We start from the raw sequence: 23,777 nt of genomic DNA, 5'->3' as shown, positions 1-23,777 counted from the left end.
AAATTATTGTTTTCCTAAAAGTCCAGAAAATGTAGAATTTAATATTTTAATAAAACAGTTTTTGTATATTAAAAGTATATACGTAATATTCTAATAGAGCGATAGCTTACCTTAAATACGTCACAAAATAAGCACAAAAAACAACAAAGAGTGATAAAGATTTAACAAACATCCACACTACTGGCTTTAAAATTTAGTGCTAAGTCGTCCCAAATGGTGTAAGATTTTGTTTCAAGTAGTAGTAGCCACACAACGATTCATTTAGTATGAACAAACTATTCACAAACAATTAATCATGTCGGGCAAATGATACTTTAAATTAATCCCTTCTCCAGTGGCACAGCGACATATCTGCGGACTTACAATGCTATAACTGTGGTTCGATACCCGTAGGTGAGCACAAATAGCACGTGTTTAACTACAAACAAACTTTCAATTAATAGTAATGAGAATGAATGTTTGGTGTGCTTTCAGAACGTACTTGTTAGATATAGGCGTGTTTTAACTGTAATGTTTAGGTGTGTCGTTCGTTTGTTTTTCTGATGCATGTTTTATGTATTTATGTTTTGTTTATTTCTCACGAAATTACGGTTTGTGTTTAGCTGCGGATGGCCAGTAATGGATGTACTTATATATAGTGATTTGTGAGAATAATTACAGTCGTGTTTAAGTCAACGAGATTTCTCTTCTGTCATTCATGTGAAAAAAACTAGAACATTTAATAAACTAAAGTTTCCCTCAACTTCAAGAGTTGATTGTTGAAAAGCACTTAACTTACTGGTATCCACAGACAGTCTTCGTGTCTCTTCATTGTGTTTGTTTTTATACAAGTTTTCCCTTTGTGATTTACCTAATTTCTCTTCAACGGTTTTTATCTAGTTGGGTCTTTCGTTAAAAACTTCCCCAGTGGCTCAGCGGTGTGTCTGCAGACTTACAACGCTAAAAATCGGGTTTCGATACACAGATAGCCCATTGTGTAGCTTTGTGGTTAATTCAAAAATAACAACAACAATTCTTTAATAACTTTTTTTTATTCTTCTAAATTTGCTGTTACATTTGTTTCTGTGATATGAGCTCTGGAAGTAAAACAATAAATATGCATGTCGATGACTGTTTTGTTGAAACGCTGAGGTGGACGAAGCGTACATTGAAAGAAGTAACAAATGTTTGTAAAACAAAAGGAAAAAAACACATCTTTGACAGCCTTACAGGATCATAAAGTTTCTAATGGTTTATCCTGTAATTACAATTTTTATATCGAAGAAATTGCTTCTAAACACGTAACTGTGCATACACTCTGGGCGAGAGCACAACATTATTTAAAAACATGAAAGTTAGACAGACAAAGAACAACTCCAGAAAAGAAAAAAAAATATCTCCATTTTAAGATAAAATAAAGCTGTCCCCGTTCAATTCAGAATGCACTGTAGCATTAGGCTTAGAAACTGTATTCATAGATAATCTGATAGTTTAAATATAGACTAGAGTGTGTGTTTTTTCTTATAGCAAAGCCACATCGGGCTATCTGCTCAGCCCACCGAGGGGAATCGAACCCCTGGTCTTAGCGTTGTAAATCCGGAGACATACGGCTGTACTAGCTGGGAGCGTAGACTAGATAATCATAATGAGGTTTTGAACGTAAATATGTTTTATTATTTTCTTTTTTAGTTTACTTATTACTATTAGTATTTAATTTCTAGTTGCAGTTTCTACAGTAATGAAGAATATTTTAACAACAGATACAACATGGTATCACTGGTGCAATTCTCAACTACGTAAGTTGTAACGAAAAAAAAACGTTTTATTTGTAAACTGAAGTCTGGAATCAGAGTTCTTGGTTCAGAAAATATTTTATTGTTAATGTTATAAAATGTATAAATTTGTAGTTGTGCCCAATTAACCTTTTTTTATCTTATCATCTGAAGACACACTTCGCTAAAGTTTGTAAACTTGTAAATGGATCGCATGAGTGACCGAAAAGTCCTATATCTTTTTAAAGGTATTTTTCTTTACTGTGATTATAATAAAATAATACGTATAACTTATCTTGATCATACGTCAACAAGGTACACACGAATATTTATAATTAAGTTTATACTGGTGAAGTACACTTAACATAAAGTATATACATATATAAATATACGTATTTGATCTGCCTTAGATATAAAATACGATAGTCTATGTAGTGGTTATTAAAGTATTTATTCGTTCTATATAGAGATGACAGATTTTTCCTGATGTTTGTTTACTTAATTAGTGTGGCCCAGCATGGCCAGGTGATTAAGACACTCGAATCGTTATCTGAGGGTCGCGGTTTCAAATTCCCGTCACACCAAACATGCTCGCCCTTTCGGCCGTGGGGGCGTTATAATGTGACGGTCAATCCCACTACTTGTTTGTAGAAGAGTAGCCCAAGAGTTGGCGGTGTGTGGTGATGACTAGCTGTCTTTCCTCTAGTCTTACACTGTTAAATTAGGGACAGCTAGCGCAGATAACCCTCGTGTAGCTTTGCGCGAAATTCAAAACAGACCAAGCAAACTCTCTTTGCACACGTAAACAATATTGTTGGTAATAAATATAATTAGTGTAAGTGTACATATGGGAGATATCTATATATATTGTCACTGTAAACAATATTATTTAGTTGTCCTATTTGTTAGTGAACTGCATAAATATCAATTAAAATGTTTACTTTGTTTATTTAAAATAGTATTTTAGCAAGAAATTATGTCTCAAATATTAATATTACGATTAGTTTAATTTATGTAGAAAGTTAATGCATTGTTATTGTTTTAGGTGTTGATAATTCAGACCTTTCGTTTGAGCAATTTTCTATAACTGATTGTAGGTGCATCCTAAAAACATTCTTAATTAGAATTAAATTACTTCATATTTTCTACTTATGTTGAAAACGTTCCTGATAAAAACTGTTGTCTGATTTTTTTGAGTGTGTGGTTAGTGTGTAATTAAATAGTAAATAGCGAGATATTTATATGTAATCCATTTCTACATACATAGTAAATCAAAAACACTTGTACATGGGCGTTTATAATTCATGGGTTTCTTATATTTCGCTGATCAAACTCTTGGTGTGTACGTTGGAGAAGAAGAAGGTATTTTATAACTCTTAAAACTTGAAATATGAAACTTTTCTTTCAATTTAGCTAAAAAGACAAAAAAAGTGTGTGAGAAGTAGCTTGTTAATTACTGGACTTTTAATTTCGACTATAAGACCACATCCCTTGTTTGTTTGAAGCTAAGCACAAAGCAACACAATGAGCTATCTGTGTTTTGCCTACCCCTGGTATCGAAACCCGGATCCTGCATTGTAAGTCCATAAACATAGCGCTGGGTCAATGGGGGGAACCTGACCTTCGATTTTAAGAAAAATACACTTTTTTTGCTGTAATATAAAAGTACAAACTCAACATTACATATTCTCTCTGAACAAATATCCAATTATTCATAACGATACCCTTATCCTAACCACAAAAAAATGTTGCTTGTAACCATATACTCTAAATACAGTACTTTTTTTGTTTGGTTATAATTATTTACACAATTGCTAACTTCCTTATTTCAAATTAACAATTTTGTAAACCACTATAATTGTTGTATAATGTGAATTATTTTAGTTCGCTATCAGAAAAGTAAATTTGAAACCAAAAGTACGAGAAGAAGAAAAATGTGGTTTACAAAAGGACGAGAAGATGAGATGCTGTAACAATAAAATGAGAAATGTGGTTTACAAAAGGACGAGAAGATGAGATGCTGTAACAATAAAATGAGAAATGTGGTTTACAAAAGGACGAAAAGATGAGATGCTGTAACAATAAAATGAGAAATGTGGTTTACAAAAGAACGAGAAGATGAGATGCTGTAACAATAAAATGAGAAATGTGGTTTACAAAAGGACGAAAGATGAGATGCTGTAACAATAAAATGAGAAATGTGGTTTACAAAAGGACGAAAAGATGAGATGCTGTAACAATAAAATGAGAAATGTGGTTTACAAAAGAACGAGAAGATGAGATGCTGTAACAATAAAATGAGAAATGTGGTTTACAAAAGGACGAGAAGATGAGATGCTGTAACAATAAAATGAGAAATGTGGTTTACAAAAGAACGAGAAGATGAGATGCTGTAACAATAAAATGAGAAATGTGGTTTACAAAAGGACGAGAAGATGAGATGCTGTAACAATAAAATGAGAAATGTGGTTTACAAAAAATGAAAATGAACGAGAAGATGAGATGCTGTAACAATAAAATGAGAAATGTGGTTTACAAAAGAACGAGAAGATGAGATGCTGTAACAATAAAATGAGAAATGTGGTTTACAAAAGGACGAGAAGATGAGATGCTGTAACAATAAAATGAGAAATGTGGTTTACAAAAGGACGAAAAGATGAGATGCTGTAACAATAAAATGAGAAATGTGGTTTACAAAAGAACGAGAAGATGAGATGCTGTAACAATAAAATGAGAAATGTGGTTTACAAAAGGACGAGAAGATGAGATGCTGTAACAATAAAATGAGAAATGTGGTTTACAAAAGGACGAGAAGATGAGATGCTGTAACAATAAAATGAGAAATGTGGTTTACAAAAGGACGAGAAGATGAGATGCTGTAACAATAAAATGAGAAATGTGGTTTACAAAAGGACGAGAAGATGAGATGCTGTAACAATAAAATGAGAAATGTGGTTTACAAAAGGACGAGAAGATCAGATGCTGTAACAATAAGAAGAGAAATGTGTTTTACAAAAGAACAAAAACACGTGATGCTGTAACAATAAAAAGAGAAATATGGTTTACCTACTTTATTTTAGTAAGAAGTCATTAAAAACAGCACGTGGATGTAATTAATCATCGTTATATCTACGATCTTGTTTGAAATAATAAAACTGTAGAATGGTTTGAGAAAAAACATCTCTAGGGCAACATGTCAAATGCACTTGCTATCACCATATGTTACTTGGTAAAACCTGAAAGTGTAATTATAACATCAACTCTAACATTATTTGTAATTCTTACATTAGGTTTTGATTTTATTTTTAATTTCGTACAAAGCTACACGAGGGCTATCGCGTTAGCTGTCCTTAATTTAGCACTGTAAGACCAGAATGAAAGCAGCTAGTCATTACCACCCACCGCCAACTCTTGGGCTACTCTTTTACCAACAAATTGTGGGTTTAACAGTAACATTATAAAACCCCCATGGCTAAAAGAACGAGGATGTTTGGTGTGGCGGGATTCGAACCCGCGACCCTTGGATTACGAATCGAGTGCATTAATCACCTGGCTATGCGGGTTCCTTATTACGAACCTTCTTTGTAAAGGAAAAGGCCCCCCCGCTAGTACAGCGGTATGTCTACGGATTTACAACGCTAAAATCAGGGGTTCGATTCCCCTCGGTGGGCTCAGCAGATAGCCTATGTGGCTTTACTATAAGAAAACACAAACACATGTAAAGGAAAAATAAAGATTTTTTTTCAGATAACTATTTTCACTTAGAATTTTGTACCTTTAACGTCTGGAATTTTTATTTATAACTATCTCTAATAATAGGAGTATTTTGTGTAATATTATAATATGCATATATATTGTAACATGAGTAATATAGTTTGCATGTATGAAGATGCGATGTTTACTTGTTTATTGAGGCTGGTAAGACTACTTACCGCGGTCTCTGATTTTTAAATACTGACTAGAGGGAAGGCAGACAGTTAGCAGCCGTCTACTCTTCTCGCGCTAGTAGATTGATTGTCATTTGGAGTAGTTTCTAACTGTAAGGTTTAAATTTTTATTTGTAAGTGTAACGTTAAGCCTAACTTTCGTAATTTTAAGGTCAAGAATCTTATTTATGTAACTCAAATGCGAAGGGTGTTGTGTGTAATTTCTTTATTTTTATTTGTAACTATAAAAAAATGACTAATATTATTTATAACTAGCTATACGATCTATACTTGTAACTCTAATGCAACGAATATTGTAGCTGTAAGGTCTAGATTTTAATTTGTAACGACGTCTATCACTAGGAGTATGTTTTTGACCATATAATCCGGAATTGTATATATAATTCCGAAATTAAATATATTGTTTGTAACTGTAAAATTCTATGTTTCCATGTATTCTCGAGACGAGTGGTATGGGTATTAAACCTTTAATTGAAATAAAGGACAGAACAACGTTTCGACCTCCTAAGGTCATCTTCAGGTTAACATGAATGTAATATACGTTCTTGTTTGAAACTCTGACATCAGGAATATTGTTTGTATCTATAATATTGATGATTTTAACTTATAACTCTAATATTAGGATTATTGCAACTATAATATCAAATTTTATTTTTAACTAGCTCTAACTTTTTTAGGTGCAATATCTAAGTTTCTTAACATCAGAAATATCGTTTGTAATCATAAGACTTAGAACGTTTTTATAACTCTAACATTAGGAATGGTTACGAATGACTTTTATAATTTTAAATCTTAGAGTTCTGTTTATAACATTATAATTATTGTAGTTTCTTACTTTAAATTTTAAAGTATTATGCTTAAATCCATCATTAGAATAACTTTTGTAACTGTAAGACTCAGAGTTTTAACTATTACTCTAATACAATGATTAATGTAGTTGCAATGTCTGCATGTTCATTTGTAACTAACTTTAACATGAGGAGAGTGTTATATAAGTGTAAGATGTGGACATGTATTTACACATTTAAATTCAAGAGTATTGTGTGTAACGCTAAGATATAGAGATTTACTTCCATTTGTAATACAGTACAAATACTTTAACGTCTAAATTGTACGTCTAACTAATACCAAGAGTATTTTTATAGCTGCAAAATCTTTGTAAAGCTCTTGACATCAGGAATATTCTTTAAACTTTTAATATAAAGAGTTTCGTTTCTAGCTCTAATAATTATGAATAATGAAGTTGTAATTATGGGATATGATACTCTCACTTAGTAATTGTATTTAATATTGTGATTAACTGTGACTTTGTAAATTAAAGCTGACGTTTAAGACAATAGATCTGTTTGTTTTGTACCCATTGTGAGTATAGAAACCCGAGTTCTTTAGTGTTATATATCCGAAGACTTAACACTGAGCTAAACAGGGCTCATCTTATATGACCATGCTATCTCCAGGTGAAGCATGCTATCTCCAAGTGATATATGATTAGCAATTGCAAATTGCTCTAACATAACTCTTACACGAAAAGTATTGTTTAGAACTATACTATGTACCTTCATTTATATTATCTTAATTTGAGGAGATTCCTCGTAATTGTTGGATTTATATTTTTATTTATTAACTCGAATAATCCAGGTTTTATTTGTAACTTCAATTTCAGTATTACTGTGTGTAACTGTAGGTTTTAGAGTTTTAGTTGTGACGAACATTAGATATATTGATTGTAATTGTAATGTCTAGTTTTGTACTTTTAACAATATAATTAGTACTTGTAAATCTAAGTTCTAAAACGGTACTTGCTGTAAGTTTCGAAGTTTGAAATAGAAAGTTTAGATTGTATACATTAATTGTCATTTTTAGCTGCTATATGGTCTGAAATATTAGTTATAATTTATATATAGTAACATGAAATATATTGGATACCATATCCTGCCCGAATAGAAGCGTAGTTTCAAGCTATATCAACTGTAATTAGATCATATAAGTTATTACTTCTTTAACATTAATTGGTATGGATGACCACACATGAATAAATAGTTTAGTAAAAATAATTTAATGAAAAATCTTCATAGACTCAAATATGAAACACACACACACACACATATTTAAATATCATGTAAACACGCGTGCCATGTTACTCAGGTACCAACATAAACAACCGCAGAGGAAACATATGAATGCACGCCATGCCACTTAGGTGGTATTATATTCAATTATAATGGAAATATATGTATACCATGTTCTTCTGGTAACAATACATGCAGTTACTATGGAAACATATGCATGTTGTATCAGTCATTTAATAACCTATACAATTACATTTCAAGTTTATAACCCATACTGTATCAATCTTGAATTTATTTGTGTCTTTGCTCAGAAATTTCGCTCAAAGCCAAATAAGGAATATAACTTTTAGTTGAGAACCTAATTGAAGAAGCTAGTTAAGAACACCCCCCGCCAACACTTGGGCTACATCGAATTACGAAATATCACCATCTCTCTTATTGCTTACCCATTACCGCATAGATTTTAAAAATAAAATCCATGGGGTTCATAACCCAACACTCAGCTACCGCGTTTCTGTCACAATAGAGCCGTGGGACTTACAGACAAACGCTGATCCTACACGTTGCCTATAGTATAAAACTATGGGATTCATAACCCAACACTCAGCTACCGCGTTTCGTTTAGTACAAAACCATGGGACTTATTTGCCATATAATAAACCAATGCGTTTCGTTTAGTAAAAAATCATGGGACTTATTGCCAGAATTTTAGGTAGCTAGTTAACTTATAGTATAATATTGGGTTAGCACGTTTTCTTTATTGCACGAAGCCTAAAAACACTTAAGTGCCTGATCAAAATAAGCATTAGTCATATTCGAAATGATAACCTCAGGATAAAAACTTCATCATTAAATACTTAATTGTACGTTTTTCATATCTCTTACCTCGAAGTTCTAAAGCCAGGGGACTAGAAGCTGACGTTCACATCTATCACTTATGTTAATAATGAATATATGAATGCCAATTTCAGCCAATAACACGACATAAAACAATGGATGCACGATTAAAACATTAATTTATGCCACTTGTTGAAATAGCGAATGTATGCACAAAGTATATTGACCAATACCACTGTGTGAAACACAGTGGGTTTATGCGTGAAAAATATTCACCGATACTCCAGTGCTAAAAATGATGTATGCGTATATCTTATTGACCACTATCACTGTATAAAATGAATACACGACCTAACACTTGTGATACCATATGTACCATATAGTAAACTAGTACCTGTAGTGCTAGAAAGAGTGAGATTCAATATGTAAACTATGATAATAAACATAGTACATGAGTTGTATTACATTAAAATATCCAATTGAAACATCAACGTTTCTCCAGTAACATCATGCATTATATACTCAAGCAGAAAATACCCGCTCTCCAGGTAGGTATAACTGTTTGTCCCTACGGAAAGCTATTGGGCCTAGGACCTGTCTTTTCTAGAATTGTCTAATAGTTATACAGAGTGTTCGGAAAGTCGCTGTGCGCTTATATATTTATTAACAGACATGTTTTATTACAGAATACAGGAGGTAAATATGAATGACAATTATAAACAATGTTGAAAGTGACCCCCGTTGGCATCAATACAGGCTTGGATCCTTCTTATTTTGTTTCTAAACACCGCTATCAGTTGCTGGCTTGAAATAGACTGAATAGACATATGATTACAAAACTGCACAGTGACTTTCCGAACACCCTGTATAACAATGTACTCGTAACTGACACTCAGTAATGTTAACCATCCATGATAAACAATGATTTTATTGAAATTTTAGTTTAAACATGAGCTATCTTCACAGCATTACGTCACAGAATAAATTTCATTGAAGTGTTTCGATGTAGACACAGTTATCAAGGAATGTGCCTCGCTTTTCTGTGACAACACTCGTGAGATTTTTACTAAAGAAAAACTGAGTTTTTTATGTTTGTTTTTTGATTGTTTTATATTTAAAAGTTACTTGTTTCTTGTAACTTTTATTGATTAAATTTGAAACACAATTTTTTGTTTGTAAATTTCAATAGTTTTATTTATTGAACAGCTATTAAACTACTGCCCAGGTATAAAAATATTACTCAGTTACGGTTGGTAATGATCGGCGCGGTACTTTCCGAGATCTGAGTTTCGGACGCATATATCGCTAGTTCCATCATAATAAGATGATATAAAAGTGCCTATAATCTGACACCCGTAACCCTAAATATGGTACAGATTAGGCTAGAAAATCTAGGGGTAGTTCCGAGTTGTTAGTTAAATAAGTTTATAATGTTCATATTAATATTTTACTCTGTATAAATGTAACACGAATACAAATGTCACAGTGATCATTCGTGTTAAGATGCACTTTGAATAAACTATCAAACACCATAGTGTCTGTCACACCACAGCAAAGTGTAGAGTGTGTTATCCGACGCATCATTGTAACATCCAGTCATTAATAGGTGCGACTTTCGGGACAGTGAAGAAGAGTTTGATCGGGAGTATACACCCGTACGGGTCCGCGTGCGTAAGGTTTGCGATACGGCTGTGTTATTTTAACTCCATTCTAACGAGCTTGTGTCTGCTGATTCTACGTGACGTCTGAATTATTCAATACCCTTGAATAAGGTTGGTTCATCAGCTATGATGGCGGAACACCCAGAACCGGTAAATGACTCGAAAACATGCGAGCATTGTAGACGCGGCCGCCTTTCATTAAATCAATATATACATTGATTTTAATATGACATAAACTTTTCGTCCACGTATTTAGTTTTTCTCGACGGGTGAGGTCATTATTTTACTTCTAATAGATATCGCTAATTTCTACAACATTCAAATTAAAGGTAAATAAAGCCAGACATTGAATTATAAGCCTAACCCAATTGGATAAATGATGATACTACGTCACGCTTTGAAACAGTTTGTTTGTTTTTGTTTTTGAATTTTGCACAAAGCTACTCGAGGGCTATCTATGCTAACCGTCCCTAATTTAGCAGTATAAGACTAGAGGGAAGGCAGCTAGTCATCACCACCCACCGCCAACTCTTGGGCTACTCTTTTACCAACGAATAGTGGGATTGACCGTCACATTATAACGCCCTCACGGCTGGGAGGGCGAGCATTTTTTTTGGCGTGACGCGGGCGCGAACCCGCGACCCTCGTATTACGAGTCGCACGCCTTACGCGCTTGGCCATGCCAGGCCCCTTTGAAATAGATTTTACAAAAAAAAAAAAACCTACAGATTAGCTGCACCACTCTGAGCACCACTGATCCGAGAGTCTTCTAAATATTTGTCTATTTGCTCCATTTGTTTCAATCCACAAATGAAACATAACAATAAGTTTGTATTTTTGTGGTAATTATTATATTAATTCTTGTTTTAAATGAAGAACGTATAAGAATTAACAAACATTTGTTTTAGGGTTTTTTGTACGTTGATTAGTTAACGACTTTAAATCGTGTTTAGTAATGGTAAAAAAAAATATGGATAAATTTGGCTTAGGTCTTCTAGTTTAGTTACTATAGGCATGTCCCCGTCGCACCAAACATGCTCGCACTTTCAGCCATGGAGGCGTTATAATGTGACGGTCAATCCCACTATTCGTTTGTAAAAGAGTAGCCCATGAGTTGGTAGAGGGTAGTGATGACTCTAGTCTTTCAGTGTTAAATTAGGGACGGCTAGAGCAGATAGCTCTCGTGTAACTTTGCGCGAAATTCAAAACAAACCAAAAAAAAAATATTGACACGAGTAATCAAGAACCAGGTTGCCAAGTTAAACAATCAAGTAATTAATTTGTCCGTGTCTGCCCATTTACCTGAGTTGTTATATTAAATTATAAGTAGACAACAAATCACAGAAGAATTTCGTTTCGTAAATACAGCATGTCATATACACTATTGGTACTGCACGGCCAGTACCTTATCATAATGATATATCTCGCCAATGGGCTTAAAGTGTTCTGAAAGTAGTGTAAACATTAGCTTTATTACTTGCTTGACGCTTCCTGAAGGTTGTGCAAGTGTTAGCTCTCGCGCATGGAATTAACACGTTCTGAATGTTAGCTCTAATACATGGGAGTAACACGTTCTGAATGTTAGCTCTAATACGTGGGATTAACACGTTCTGAATGTTAGTTCTAATACATGGGATTAAGACGTTCCGAAGGTTAGCCCTAATACATGGGAGTAAGACGTACTGAAGGTTAGCTTTAATACATGGATTAAGACGTTCTGAAGGTTAGCAGTACATGGGAGTAAGACGTTCTGAAGATGGCTCTAATACATGGATTAAGGCGTTCTGAATGTTAGCTCTAATACATGGGATTAACACGTTCTCAATGTTAGCTCTAATACATGGGATTAACACGTTCTCAATGTTAGCTCTAATACATGGGATTAACACGTTCTGAAGGTTAGTTCTAATACATGGGATTAAGACGTTCCGAAGGTTAGCCCTAATACATGGGAGTAAGACGTACTGAAGGTTAGCTTTAATACATGGATTAAGACGTTCTGAAGGTTAGCTCCAGTACATGGGAGTAAGACGTTCTGAAGATTGGCTCTAATACATGGATTAAGGCGTTCTGAATGTTAGCTCTAATACATGGGATTAACACGTTCTCAATGTTAGCTCTAATACATGGGATTAACACGTTCTCAATGTTAGCTCTAATACATGGGATTAACACGTTCTGAAGGTTAGTTCTAATACATGGGAGTAAGACGTTCTGAAGGTGGTGTAACTATCTCTTGTTCATTCTGAAGATACAGTAGATTGTAGTGTAATATTGTAAGCGCTAACGTATTACTGAAGGTAGAAGTTATAGACATGTACAAACAATATAGAAATGTGTGGTTACAAACAATGAGTGTCTGCTCTCTCTTTCTGTCTGTCGATACCGTGCAAACTGAGCTAAAACTGACAGCCAACTACTGTACAAAAAATGTGGGAAAGCCACTTTTCAGCATACAACCATCAATAAAATAGCTTTCATGAGGTGAACTTGAACTACCTTATGCATCGTACAAAGAATCACTTTAGCTCGTGTATCTTCGAGCAGTAAGCACCACGTACAAGTCCTTAGTAAGGTAGCCAACCTCCTTAAGTATATTTATCTGATGAGAAAGAGTCTAAAAATGTTTGTTTGTTTAATAATGTTTGTGCAAAGTTACACTGGATCTTTCTACTCGAAATCTTCCCTCATTTTGAGCTAATAGGCTAAAGAGAAGGTCAATAACATCCACAGCCAGTTATGTGGTTACTCTTGTCTCTAAGAACAGTGAATTTTGACCACCACTCTTACTTTGTACAGAAAGCATTTTTTTGCGGACCGTGCATCCACTGATTGACAGTCCCAACATGGGCCACGCCTGGCCCACCAAATAAAAAAATAATATACGACGGGAAATAAAGTATTATGGAAATCTTATAGATTATTAAAGGAATACTGAATTTATTAAATGAAATAAACTTAGAATTAGCTGAGAATTTTACTGCCTGGGTTAAACCTTTTGGATTGCCTTCAGGTATATATTACTTTCATTTTAGTAAAACTGTCTGTAACCAAAGTACCAACTTTGTTTATTCAACAGTTAAGTTTTTTTTTCAAAGATTTCGTTAAACGTTTTAACATTTCGTTCGTAATTTTGATGCGTTACGGAATAGTTCACTTGTAAAATTTATGATTACGTATCCCTATAAGAACAGTTGTATGTTATTTCCTATCTTAATTCAACGTGGAAAGAAATAAGAAACGGTAAAACAATAATAATGTCTCTCTGCGGAAACTAAAATGATGTAAGCACTTCCCATTGGACGTTTGGATTAATTAATTAATTAGGTTTTTTGCTATACTGTAAAACTACATATGCTGGAGCAGATTAGCACACAGACTCCCAACCAAACATAGAGCCCCTGTAATATCGCTCTCGCTTGTACAGCGGTATGTCTTTGGATGTACAACGCTAAAATCAGGGGTTCGATTCCCCTCGGTGGGCTCAGCTGGTAGCCCGATGTGGCTTTGTTATAAGAAAACACACAAACTTAATTCAACGATTTTAAACAATATACCAGATAAACCCATTTGGATGAACGCCCTCTATCGACTTTAATTTTTGACTAGGATTTTTCATCTTTAAAGTAATATTCATTAAGGAACATGTAAACATAATTTTTTTTAGTAATGCACACAAGTTTCTATGGGGTATATCTCTTCTCAGACTGAATGTAGCAATCAGCCTGATTGATCCTGTCTGACAGCGTCTAATATATAAATCGAATTTTGATCAAATGTGGTCATTCTATAAAGTACTCAATTGATTAAATTTCTTTCTTACACCATTACAATTTCCAAGTAATGCACGGTGATTTTCCTTAAACGGTAAAAAAAAAAAATTGTTGTGCAGAGACTGGAATCGCCAATATTTTAATAAATGAATTTCATTTTTAGAATTTCAATTCAAAGACTTTTTTACTAATCATAACATTTGTATTACTACAACACAATACATTCAAATAACATTCTACGGCTTAAATCTTATCCTCAAGGAATGTATTATTTAAAATTAAAGTAAATTAAAATTAAAAACACAATAATCATTAAATACAGGAAACGTATTTAAAATTAAAGTAAATTAAAATTGAAAACACAATAATCATTAAATACAGGAAACGTATTATTTAAAATTAAAGTAAATTAAAATTAAAAGCACAATAATCATTAAATACAGGAAACGCATTTAAAATTAAATTAAATTAATAATAAAAACAATAATAATAAAATACAGGAAACGTATTTAAAATTAAAGTAAATTAAAATTAAAAACACAATAATCATTAAATAAAGGAAACGTATTACTTAAAATTAAAGTAAATTGAAATTAAAAACGCAATAATCATGAAATACAGGAAACGTATTATTTAAAATTAAATTAAATTAAAATTGATCACCAAATACTCATAAAATACAATAATACTATAAAATTATAAATGCTCAGTTTGAACGTATTTTAAATTACATTATTTTTCTTTAATTTAAAGTTTCTTTATCTAATTTAGCTGAAGTTTATATTTTAATATCCTTTAAATATAGGCCCAGCATGGCTCGGTGATTAAGGCACTCGACTCCTAATCCGAGGATCACGTGTTCAAATCCCCATCACTCTAAACATGCTCGCCTTTTCAGCGGTGGAGGCGTTATATTGTGACGATCAATCCCACTACTCGTTGATAAAAGAGTAGTCCAAGAGTTCGCGATGGTTGGTGATGACTATCTACATTTCTTCTAGTCTTACACTGTTAAATTATGGACGGCTAGCAGAGATAGCTTTCGTCTAGCTTTGCTCGAAATTCAAAACAAGCCAATTGTAATAAATAAAAGTTGGTACAAGATAATTTATTTTCTTTTAGTTATTTTTAACTTCAGATAATTTATAATAACCAAGCTTTTTTTATCTAGTATTTCTATCGCGATCTATTTTGATTTTAAGAGGCGACACAAATAGTGTCGTTTTATAGCAGTGCATTGATGTAATTTAAACACATTTATCATATTAAAACTTGTTTTTCGTTCATAAACAGAACAGACCTTTACTAGGACAATGATATGTCTGCGGACTCACACCCCCAAGCAACAAGGTTTCGATACCCGTTGTGGACAGAACATTTTTTCTCACAGCGCGGTAAATCTGCGGACTTACATACAACTCTAGGAACCGAGTGTCGATACCTTAAATGGGCTGAGCAAAGATAGCCCATTGAATAGATGTGTGCGTGCTTATCTTCAAACAGACAATTATTGTTTTTTAAATCTTATTGGTAAAACAGCTTTTGCTTTTCTGTTTTGTAACTGCAATAGTATTGCTTATATAAATATTATAAGTAAATAAAAATAAAAATAAATAAACCAGAAGAAAGAGTAATAAACCAATTTTTGTACATGTTTATTGCAAAAAAAATCTTACTCCGTACACGTGTATTTTCAGGTGATTTCCTTTGAAAATTAGACTATACGACAATTCCTAAATATCAATATTTATATTATGTTCCAAATATTGTAGGCTCCCCAGTGGCTCAGCGGTATGTCTGCGGACTTATAACGCTAAAATCCAGGTTTCGATACCCGTGGTAGGCAGAGAATAGATAGCCGATTGTATAGCTTTGTGCTTAATTCAAAACAACATCCAAATGATGTACAAGCACGTAATTCCATAAAGTTATTTGCATTTTGAGAAATACATTTCATCAAATGTAAGAACAATTAAAATTCTGCATCTGGTATCAACACACATCCACCTGTATTAAAACAAACGTAAATTCAGCTATTTCAAAACATTATTAAAATCCCTTTGTGTATTATACGTTGCCAAAGTAAGATAATAATCAGTAATTATTAATACAATATCGTCTATACAGAAACGAATAAAATAATTTAAATGAATATTTAGTGTATCGTTTATACATATTAGAAAAAGACGAGAGCCTAAAATAAAAGTTTGTAATACACCAGAAGTGACTTTTCTATAATTATTATATACTTGTTTTTTTTTATAATTACTATATTTATTTTTTTCTATAATTACCACTTTTAATATACTTATTTCATATTTTATTACCAATTAATCTGTTTTTCATGTCATTTTTTGTCTATATAACATCTTAACCCTTATTTCTATATTTTGAAACCTTTAAATTAACAAATTTTCATCTATTGTATCAAGGGTTTTACACACATCCACAAATAAAACCTTAACAATATTAATATGCTTTATCCAAAGTTTATGATGAAAATTCTTTCTAAACACCTTTCAATAACGTAATTGTACCTCCATTATAACCATATCATTTTGGTGATATATATTTATACACATGCAAATATTCCTGTACGCTGTTAACAAGATATTTTTCTACGATTTTCTTTAGATCTGGGTATATATATATTATATTATATTGTATTATATTATATTATATTATATTATATTATATTATATTATATTATATTATATTGCATTATATTATATTATATTATATTATATTATATTATATTATATTGTATTATATTGTATTATATTATATTATATTATATTGTATTATATTGTATTATATTATATTGTATTATATTATATTATATTGTATTATATTATATTATATTGTAGTATATTATATTATAGTATATTATATTATAGTATATTATATTATATTATATTGTATTATATTATATTATAGTATATTATATTATATTATATTATATTATATTATATTATATTATATTATATTATATTATATTATATTATATTAAAACCTATTTTTTCACAATTTTTTACAGATAGATTTTATCACAGATATTTTAAATTAATAGGATGTAATGAATGATTCATAAATGACATTTACCAATTTAACCAAACAAACATTAACATGTTATTCCTTAAAATATTTTATCCATACCTAGAAGTATCTTTAATATTAATTTTACTAATATTTTTTTTTATTATTTCATCAGCGGTTGTATTTGAAAAATTAAAATGATTAGAAACAATTGTTTGAAAATAATTACTGCTCCAAATATATACGTAAATTATGTGAAACACATTTCTTTTCTTTAATGTACGTGTTAAGGCGTTCGACTCGTAATCCGAGAGTCGCGTATTCAAATCCCGGTCTCACCAAACATGCCCTTTCAGCCGTAAGGGCGTAATAAAGTGATGGTCAATTCCACTATTCGTCGGTAAAAGAGTAGCCCAAGAGTTGGCGGTGGGTGGTGATGACTAGCTGTCTTCCCTCTAGTCTTACACTGCTAAATCAGGGACGGCTAGCGCAGATAGCTCTCGAGTAGATTTTACCATGACCAATAGACCAATAATTGATCACCTTTCTTAACACTGATGAGGTCCAGGAATAACTATCGCTTTAATTGAAGGAAATTCAAATAAAAACATTTTTTTGTTTGTTTTTGTTTCTGTTTAATATAAGTGCAATGACTGGTTGTGTATCTGTTTGATATTAATGAGATGATTGGTTATGGGTCTGTTTAATATTAATGAGGTGAGTGGTTATGGGTCTGTTTAATATTAAAAAAGCTGATTGTTTCTGTATCTGTTTAATATTAGTGCAATGACTGGTTGTGTATCTGTTTGAAATTAATGAGATGATTGGTTATGGGTCTGTTTAATATTAATGAGGTGAGTGGTTATGGGTCTGTTTAATATTAAAAAAGCTGATTGTTTCTGTATCTGTTTAATATTAGTGCAATGACTGGTTATGTATCTGTTTGAAATTAATGAGATGATTGGTTATGGGTCTGTTTAATATTAATAAGGTGAGTGGTTATGGGTCTGTTTAATATTAAAATAGCTGATTGGTCTGTATCTGTTTAATATTAATGCAGTGATTGGTTATGTATCTGTTTGATATTAAAATAGCTGATTGGTTCTGTATCTGTTTAATATTAGTGCAGTGACTGGTTGTGTATCTGTTTGATATTAATGAGGTGATTGGTTATAGGTCTGTTTAATATTAAAAAAGTCATTGGTCATGGACCTGTTTGATATTAATGCAGTGATTGGTTGTGTATTTGTTTAATGAGGTGAGTGTGGGTCTGTTTAATATTAATGAAGTGGTTAGTGTGGATTTTTTTAACCGTAAGAAGAGCGATGGATCTGTCTAATGGTTATACGGATCTTTTTTAATGGTGCACGTGAATGGTTAGTTGTAAGTCTCTAACACTAAGAAATTGATTAGTTATGAATGTTTGTAATAAGTTGTTACTAACCTGTGTATTGATTAAATGGTGATTAGTAGCAAATTTGTCCAATGTTATACCAAAAAGTGTTTAGCCAGAATTTTATTTGATGTTAAAATGTGTTTAATAAAATGCGACAAGTCAAGGTTTTGCTTACTGGTTAAAATATAATTAGTTGTTAATCTGTTTATTGATAAAAGGATGTACAGTCGTATTCGTTTAACGGTATAAAGTACTGTGTTGGTATATGGTATAACTACTTAACAAAACTCGTTAAATACATAGACCCGGCCTGGCCAGGTGGTTAAGATACTCGACTCGTAATCTGAGGTTCGCTCGGTTGAATCCCCGTTACACCAAACATGCTCTCCCCCTTTCAGCTGTGGGGTGTTATTATGTGACGTTCAATCCCACTATTCGTTGGGAAAAGAGTAGCCCAAGAGTTGGCGGTGGGTGGTAATGACAAGCTGCATTCCCTCTAGTCTTACACTGCAAAAGTAGGGACAGCTAGCGCAAATAGCCATCGTATAGATTTGCGCAAGATTCAAAAACAAACAAACAAAACAGTTAAACAGTAACCATCCTTTCTCTTTTGTGCTCTACAAGTGGCACAGCCGTATGTCTGCAGACTTTCAACGATAAAAACAAGAATTCAATACCAGTGGTGGACAGAGTACAAATAACCATGATGTAGCTTTGTGATTAACTTCAAACAACGACAACTTGTATTTTAAATAAGCATTATACTTTTATACAAAAGGGAACTTTCAATATCCGTGGCTGTAACTTGGTCTCAAATAGGTCAAAAGATGAAACGATGACCTAAAAATTTGTATTTGAAAAAAAACAAACTCAGAGCTATTCTGTGCTGCTGATGAAAGCAAAAAGTCATTTTCCTCAATTAGTTGTGTCGTTGTCGAAATAGATTCTACAATCTACTCGTCACTTTAAGGGTTATACCTCACTGTCACATCGTGGACTTTTACAGGCTTATCTCTAAAAGCACGTTACTTACCAGCTTTCAAAATTTGTTTTTCTAAACACTCTATGATCTAGATTTGAGAATATAAGCTTTTTTTTTACAGCAACAAAAAATGTTAATTTGCACGTTCAATTTTTCAATATACATTCCACCCAAAACTCACAAGTTTATCTCTTAGAGAAATAACTTTGGAAAAGCGTTTTGATCCTCAAAATACAAATTATATTACAATATACCCGGTTATCTCTTATATGACAAACGTTATAACTGAAGATTCAATTTGCACTGAGAAGTGTATACTGTAACTAAAACCTCAGCTTACAGAACTGTCTTTCGAATGAAAAACTCATCAACGACTTATAGTTTATCTTCTTAATAAAAACTTCTTCCCGTAGGTCTGTGTCATACATAAAATTCTCATCAACTTATAGGTTTAATTCCTCAATTAAAACCTGTCTTCAGCCTAAAGGTTGGTGATGTAAATAAAAACTGATCATCTCACACACGTGCCTCTTTAACACATTCTCAACATCAACTTAAGGATTTGTCGTATAAATAAAAACTCATCATCTCACACATGTGCCTCTTTAACACATTCTCAACATCAACTTAAGGATTTGTCGTATAAATAAAAACTCATCATCTCACACACGTGCCTCTTTAACACATTCTCAACATCAACTTAAGGATTTGTCGTATAAATAAAAACTCATCATCTCACACATGTGCCTCTTTAACACATTCTCAACATCAACTTAGGGATTTGTCGTATAAATAAAAACTCATCATCTCACACATGTGCCTCTTTAACACATTCTCAACATCAACTTAGGGATTTGTCGTATAAATAAAAACTCATCATCTCACACACGTGCCTCTTTAACACATTCTCTACATCAACTTAGGGATTTGTCGTATAAATAAAAACTCATCATCTCACACATTTGCCTCTTTAACACATTCTCAACATCAACTTAGGGATTTGTCGTATAAATAAAAACTCATCATCTCACACATTTGCCTCTTTAACACATTCTCAACATCAACTTAGGGATTTGTCGTATAAATAAAAACTCATCATCTCACACATTTGCCTCTTTAACACATTCTCAACATCAACTTCGGGATTTGTCGTATAAATAAAAACTCATCATCTCACACACGTGCCTCTTTAACACATTCTCTACATCAACTTAGGGATTTGTCGTATAAATAAAACTCATCATCTCACACACGTGCCTCTTTAACACATTCTCAACATCAACTTAGGGATTTGTCGTATAAATAAAACTCATCATCTCACACACGTGCCTCTTTAACACATTCTCTACATCAACTTAGGGATTTGTCGTATAAATAAAAACTCATCATCTCACACATTTGCCTCTTTAACACATTCTCTACATCAACTTAAGGATTTGTCGTATAAATAAAAACTCATCATCTCACACACGTGCCTCTTTAACACATTCTCAACATCAACTTAGGGATTTGTCGTATAAATAAAAACTCATCATCTCACACACGTGCCTCTTTAACACATTCTCAACATCAACTTAGGGATTTGTCGTATAAATAAAAACTCATCATCTCACACACGTGCCTCTTTAACACATTCTCAACATCAACTTAGGGATTTGTCGTATAAATAAAAACTCATCATCTCACACACGTGCCTCTTTAACACATTCTCAACATCAACTTAGGGATTTGTCGTATAAATAAAAATTCATCGTCTCACACACGTGCCTCTTTAACACATTCTCTACATCAACTTAGGGATTTGTCGTATAAATAAAAACTCATCATCTCACACACGTGCCTTTTTAACACATTCTCAACATCAACTTAGGGATTTGTCGTATAAATAAAAACTCATCATCTCACACACGTGCCTCTTTAACACATTCTCAACATCAACTTAGGGATTTGTCGTATAAATAAAAACTCATCATCTCACACACGTGCCTCTTTAACACATTCTCAACATCAACTTAGGGATTTGTCGTATAAATAAAAACTCATCATCTCACACACGTGCCTCTTTAACACATTCTCAACATCAACTTAGGGATTTGTCGTATAAATGAAAACTCATCATCTCACACACGTGCCTCTTTAACACATTCTCAACATCAACTTAGGGATTTGTCGTATAAATAAAAATTCATCATCTCACACACGTGCCTCTTTAACACATTCTCAACATCAACTTAGGGATTTGTCGTATAAATAAAAACTCATCATCTCACACACGTGCCTCTTTAACACATTCTCTACATCAACTTAGGGATTTGTCGTATAAATAAAACCTCATTAACTTACAGATGTACTTCCATTAGTAAACATTTGTCTCAACATCAACTTAGGTTTGTCGATTAAATAAAACCCTCATCATCTTACACATATACCTCTTTAACACATTTTCAACATCAACTTAGGGATTTGTCGTATAAATAAAACCCTCATTAACTTACAGATGTACTTCCATTAGTAAACATTTGTCATCAATTTATAGGTTTATCGATTAAATAAAAACCCCTCATCAACTTACAGATATACCTCCATTAGTAAACATTTGTCATCAATTTATAGGTTTATCGTCTAAATAAAAACCCCTCATCAACTTACAGATGTACAGTACCTCCATCAGTAAACATTTGTCGTCAATTTATTGGTTTATTGTCTAAATAAAAACCCTCATCAACTTACAGATGTACAGTACCTCCATCAGTAAACATTTGTCGTCAATTTATTGGTTTATTGTCTAAATAAAAAACCCTCATCAACTTACAGATGTACAGTACCTCCATTAGTAAACATTTGTCATCAATTTATAGGTTTGTCGTCTGAATAAAGATCCATCATCAATTTACAGATGTACTTCCTTTAATTAATACTTGTCATCAACTTATAGATTTTTTTCGTCTGGATAAAAATTATCATCAGTTTTAAAAAAGGATATTTATTAAAATATGATAATATAGTGCAGGCTTTACCTCGTTAACACAAACTCGTCATCAGTTTAAAAAAGGATCTTTATTAAAACATGTTAATAGCGTACAGGCTTACCTCGTTAACACAAACTCGTCATCAGTTTAAAGGTTATTTTACTTAATAAAAAAGTTGACATCAACTTACAGTTTTATCTTCTTGATATAACTCTCCACCAAAATGTAGACTATCTGTTAAATAAATATTCTCAACTTAGAAACAAATTCTTCACCATTTTCAGGGGCCATCTATTTATTGTTTGGCATCTGCAGTTTCAAAACAAGTACAGTTTATAAACTGGCATTACAACATAACAAAAAGTTCTCTATCAACACATACTGATCCACTAAGTATGAACGGAAACCCTTCCATCAACTGACAAATCTCCCTTCTCTATAACTAAACTGCATAAATTGGTAGGTTCGCGAGTAACCAGCCATCCTTTACCGGCCTACAACTTCACTACTAACCAAACACCATCCCACGTGTTACATACGTCGAAATACTGTCGTGTATAAAACATCCGCCTTCTCGGTTGCAGTCTTGTCAAGTAAATATACAGAATTTTTCGCAACTAAAGATTAGTTTGTGTTTCGTACCTTACTGGTGGCTCATAAACTGGAAAATAATAATACGTTTCTTATGGTGTCTGTATGTATATATATGCGTGTGTGTTTATTAGTGCTTCGTAGTACCACGTAAGCTAAGCCGTATTAAATGTTCGTTCTTGTAATTTGATATTATTACTACGATTGAAAACTATATTCTAAAGTTGAATAAATCATATAATGCCCTCATTATGTGACTTGATTACCATAGCAGAGACGAAAGTCTAACTATAGTAGTTACGTATTTTCCTAGAACTATTGATTTTATGAACAGAGTTACTAGTAAAGTAAGGTGCTGAACATTTCTATCATTCAGAATTTCATTTTTGTGTATCCTACGATATATCCAACTTTTAGATTCATGTCAGTAAGTAGCAATGTCTGGCAGAAGTTCTAAAGGTTAGTAATAACGTAGACTGGTGTACCGAAAAAAATTCTTATAACTGATGTCGATGTTGGCTTAGATAATTCTTTTTAATTCATCTCGGTGTTGGCCTGTGACTTGAGAAGGTTTTGTTTTCCAGTCAAATAGAGATACTTAAGACAACACTGACTTTTGGAATCAGCGGACATGATGGTCATTTGAATGGTCAAACTGCACCAATAAGAAAGTTTTTCCGACGATACACCCTTGACGCCGTTACTACACTCAACTGTCAGTCAGTGAGCCCTCCCCATGCGCCGAGCCCTCAGTTCTATTCCGCC

At 32.7% G+C, this 23,777-nt stretch overlaps 1 long non-coding RNA gene across 2 annotated transcripts in view; it reads left to right on the top strand.

Annotated features, from left to right (window-relative positions):
• LOC143239487 (uncharacterized) overlaps positions 1–23,777 on the top strand; it is a 175,933-nt gene that overhangs the window by 109,610 nt on the left and 42,546 nt on the right. The window contains exon 2 of one of the 2 annotated variants that reach the window (XR_013021213.1): positions 1,507–1,638. The exons of the other annotated variant lie outside the window; for it this stretch is intronic. This is a non-coding gene — a long non-coding RNA (uncharacterized LOC143239487). The remainder of the gene's footprint in view (positions 1–1,506; positions 1,639–23,777) is intronic. 2 annotated transcript variants of the gene reach the window in all.

This window comes from Tachypleus tridentatus, chromosome 2 (genome assembly GCF_004210375.1).
Source record: "Tachypleus tridentatus isolate NWPU-2018 chromosome 2, ASM421037v1, whole genome shotgun sequence".
In the NCBI taxonomy this organism is placed as follows: Eukaryota; Metazoa; Arthropoda; class Merostomata; order Xiphosura; family Limulidae; genus Tachypleus; species Tachypleus tridentatus.
This window is presented reverse-complemented; position numbering and strand designations above follow the sequence as displayed.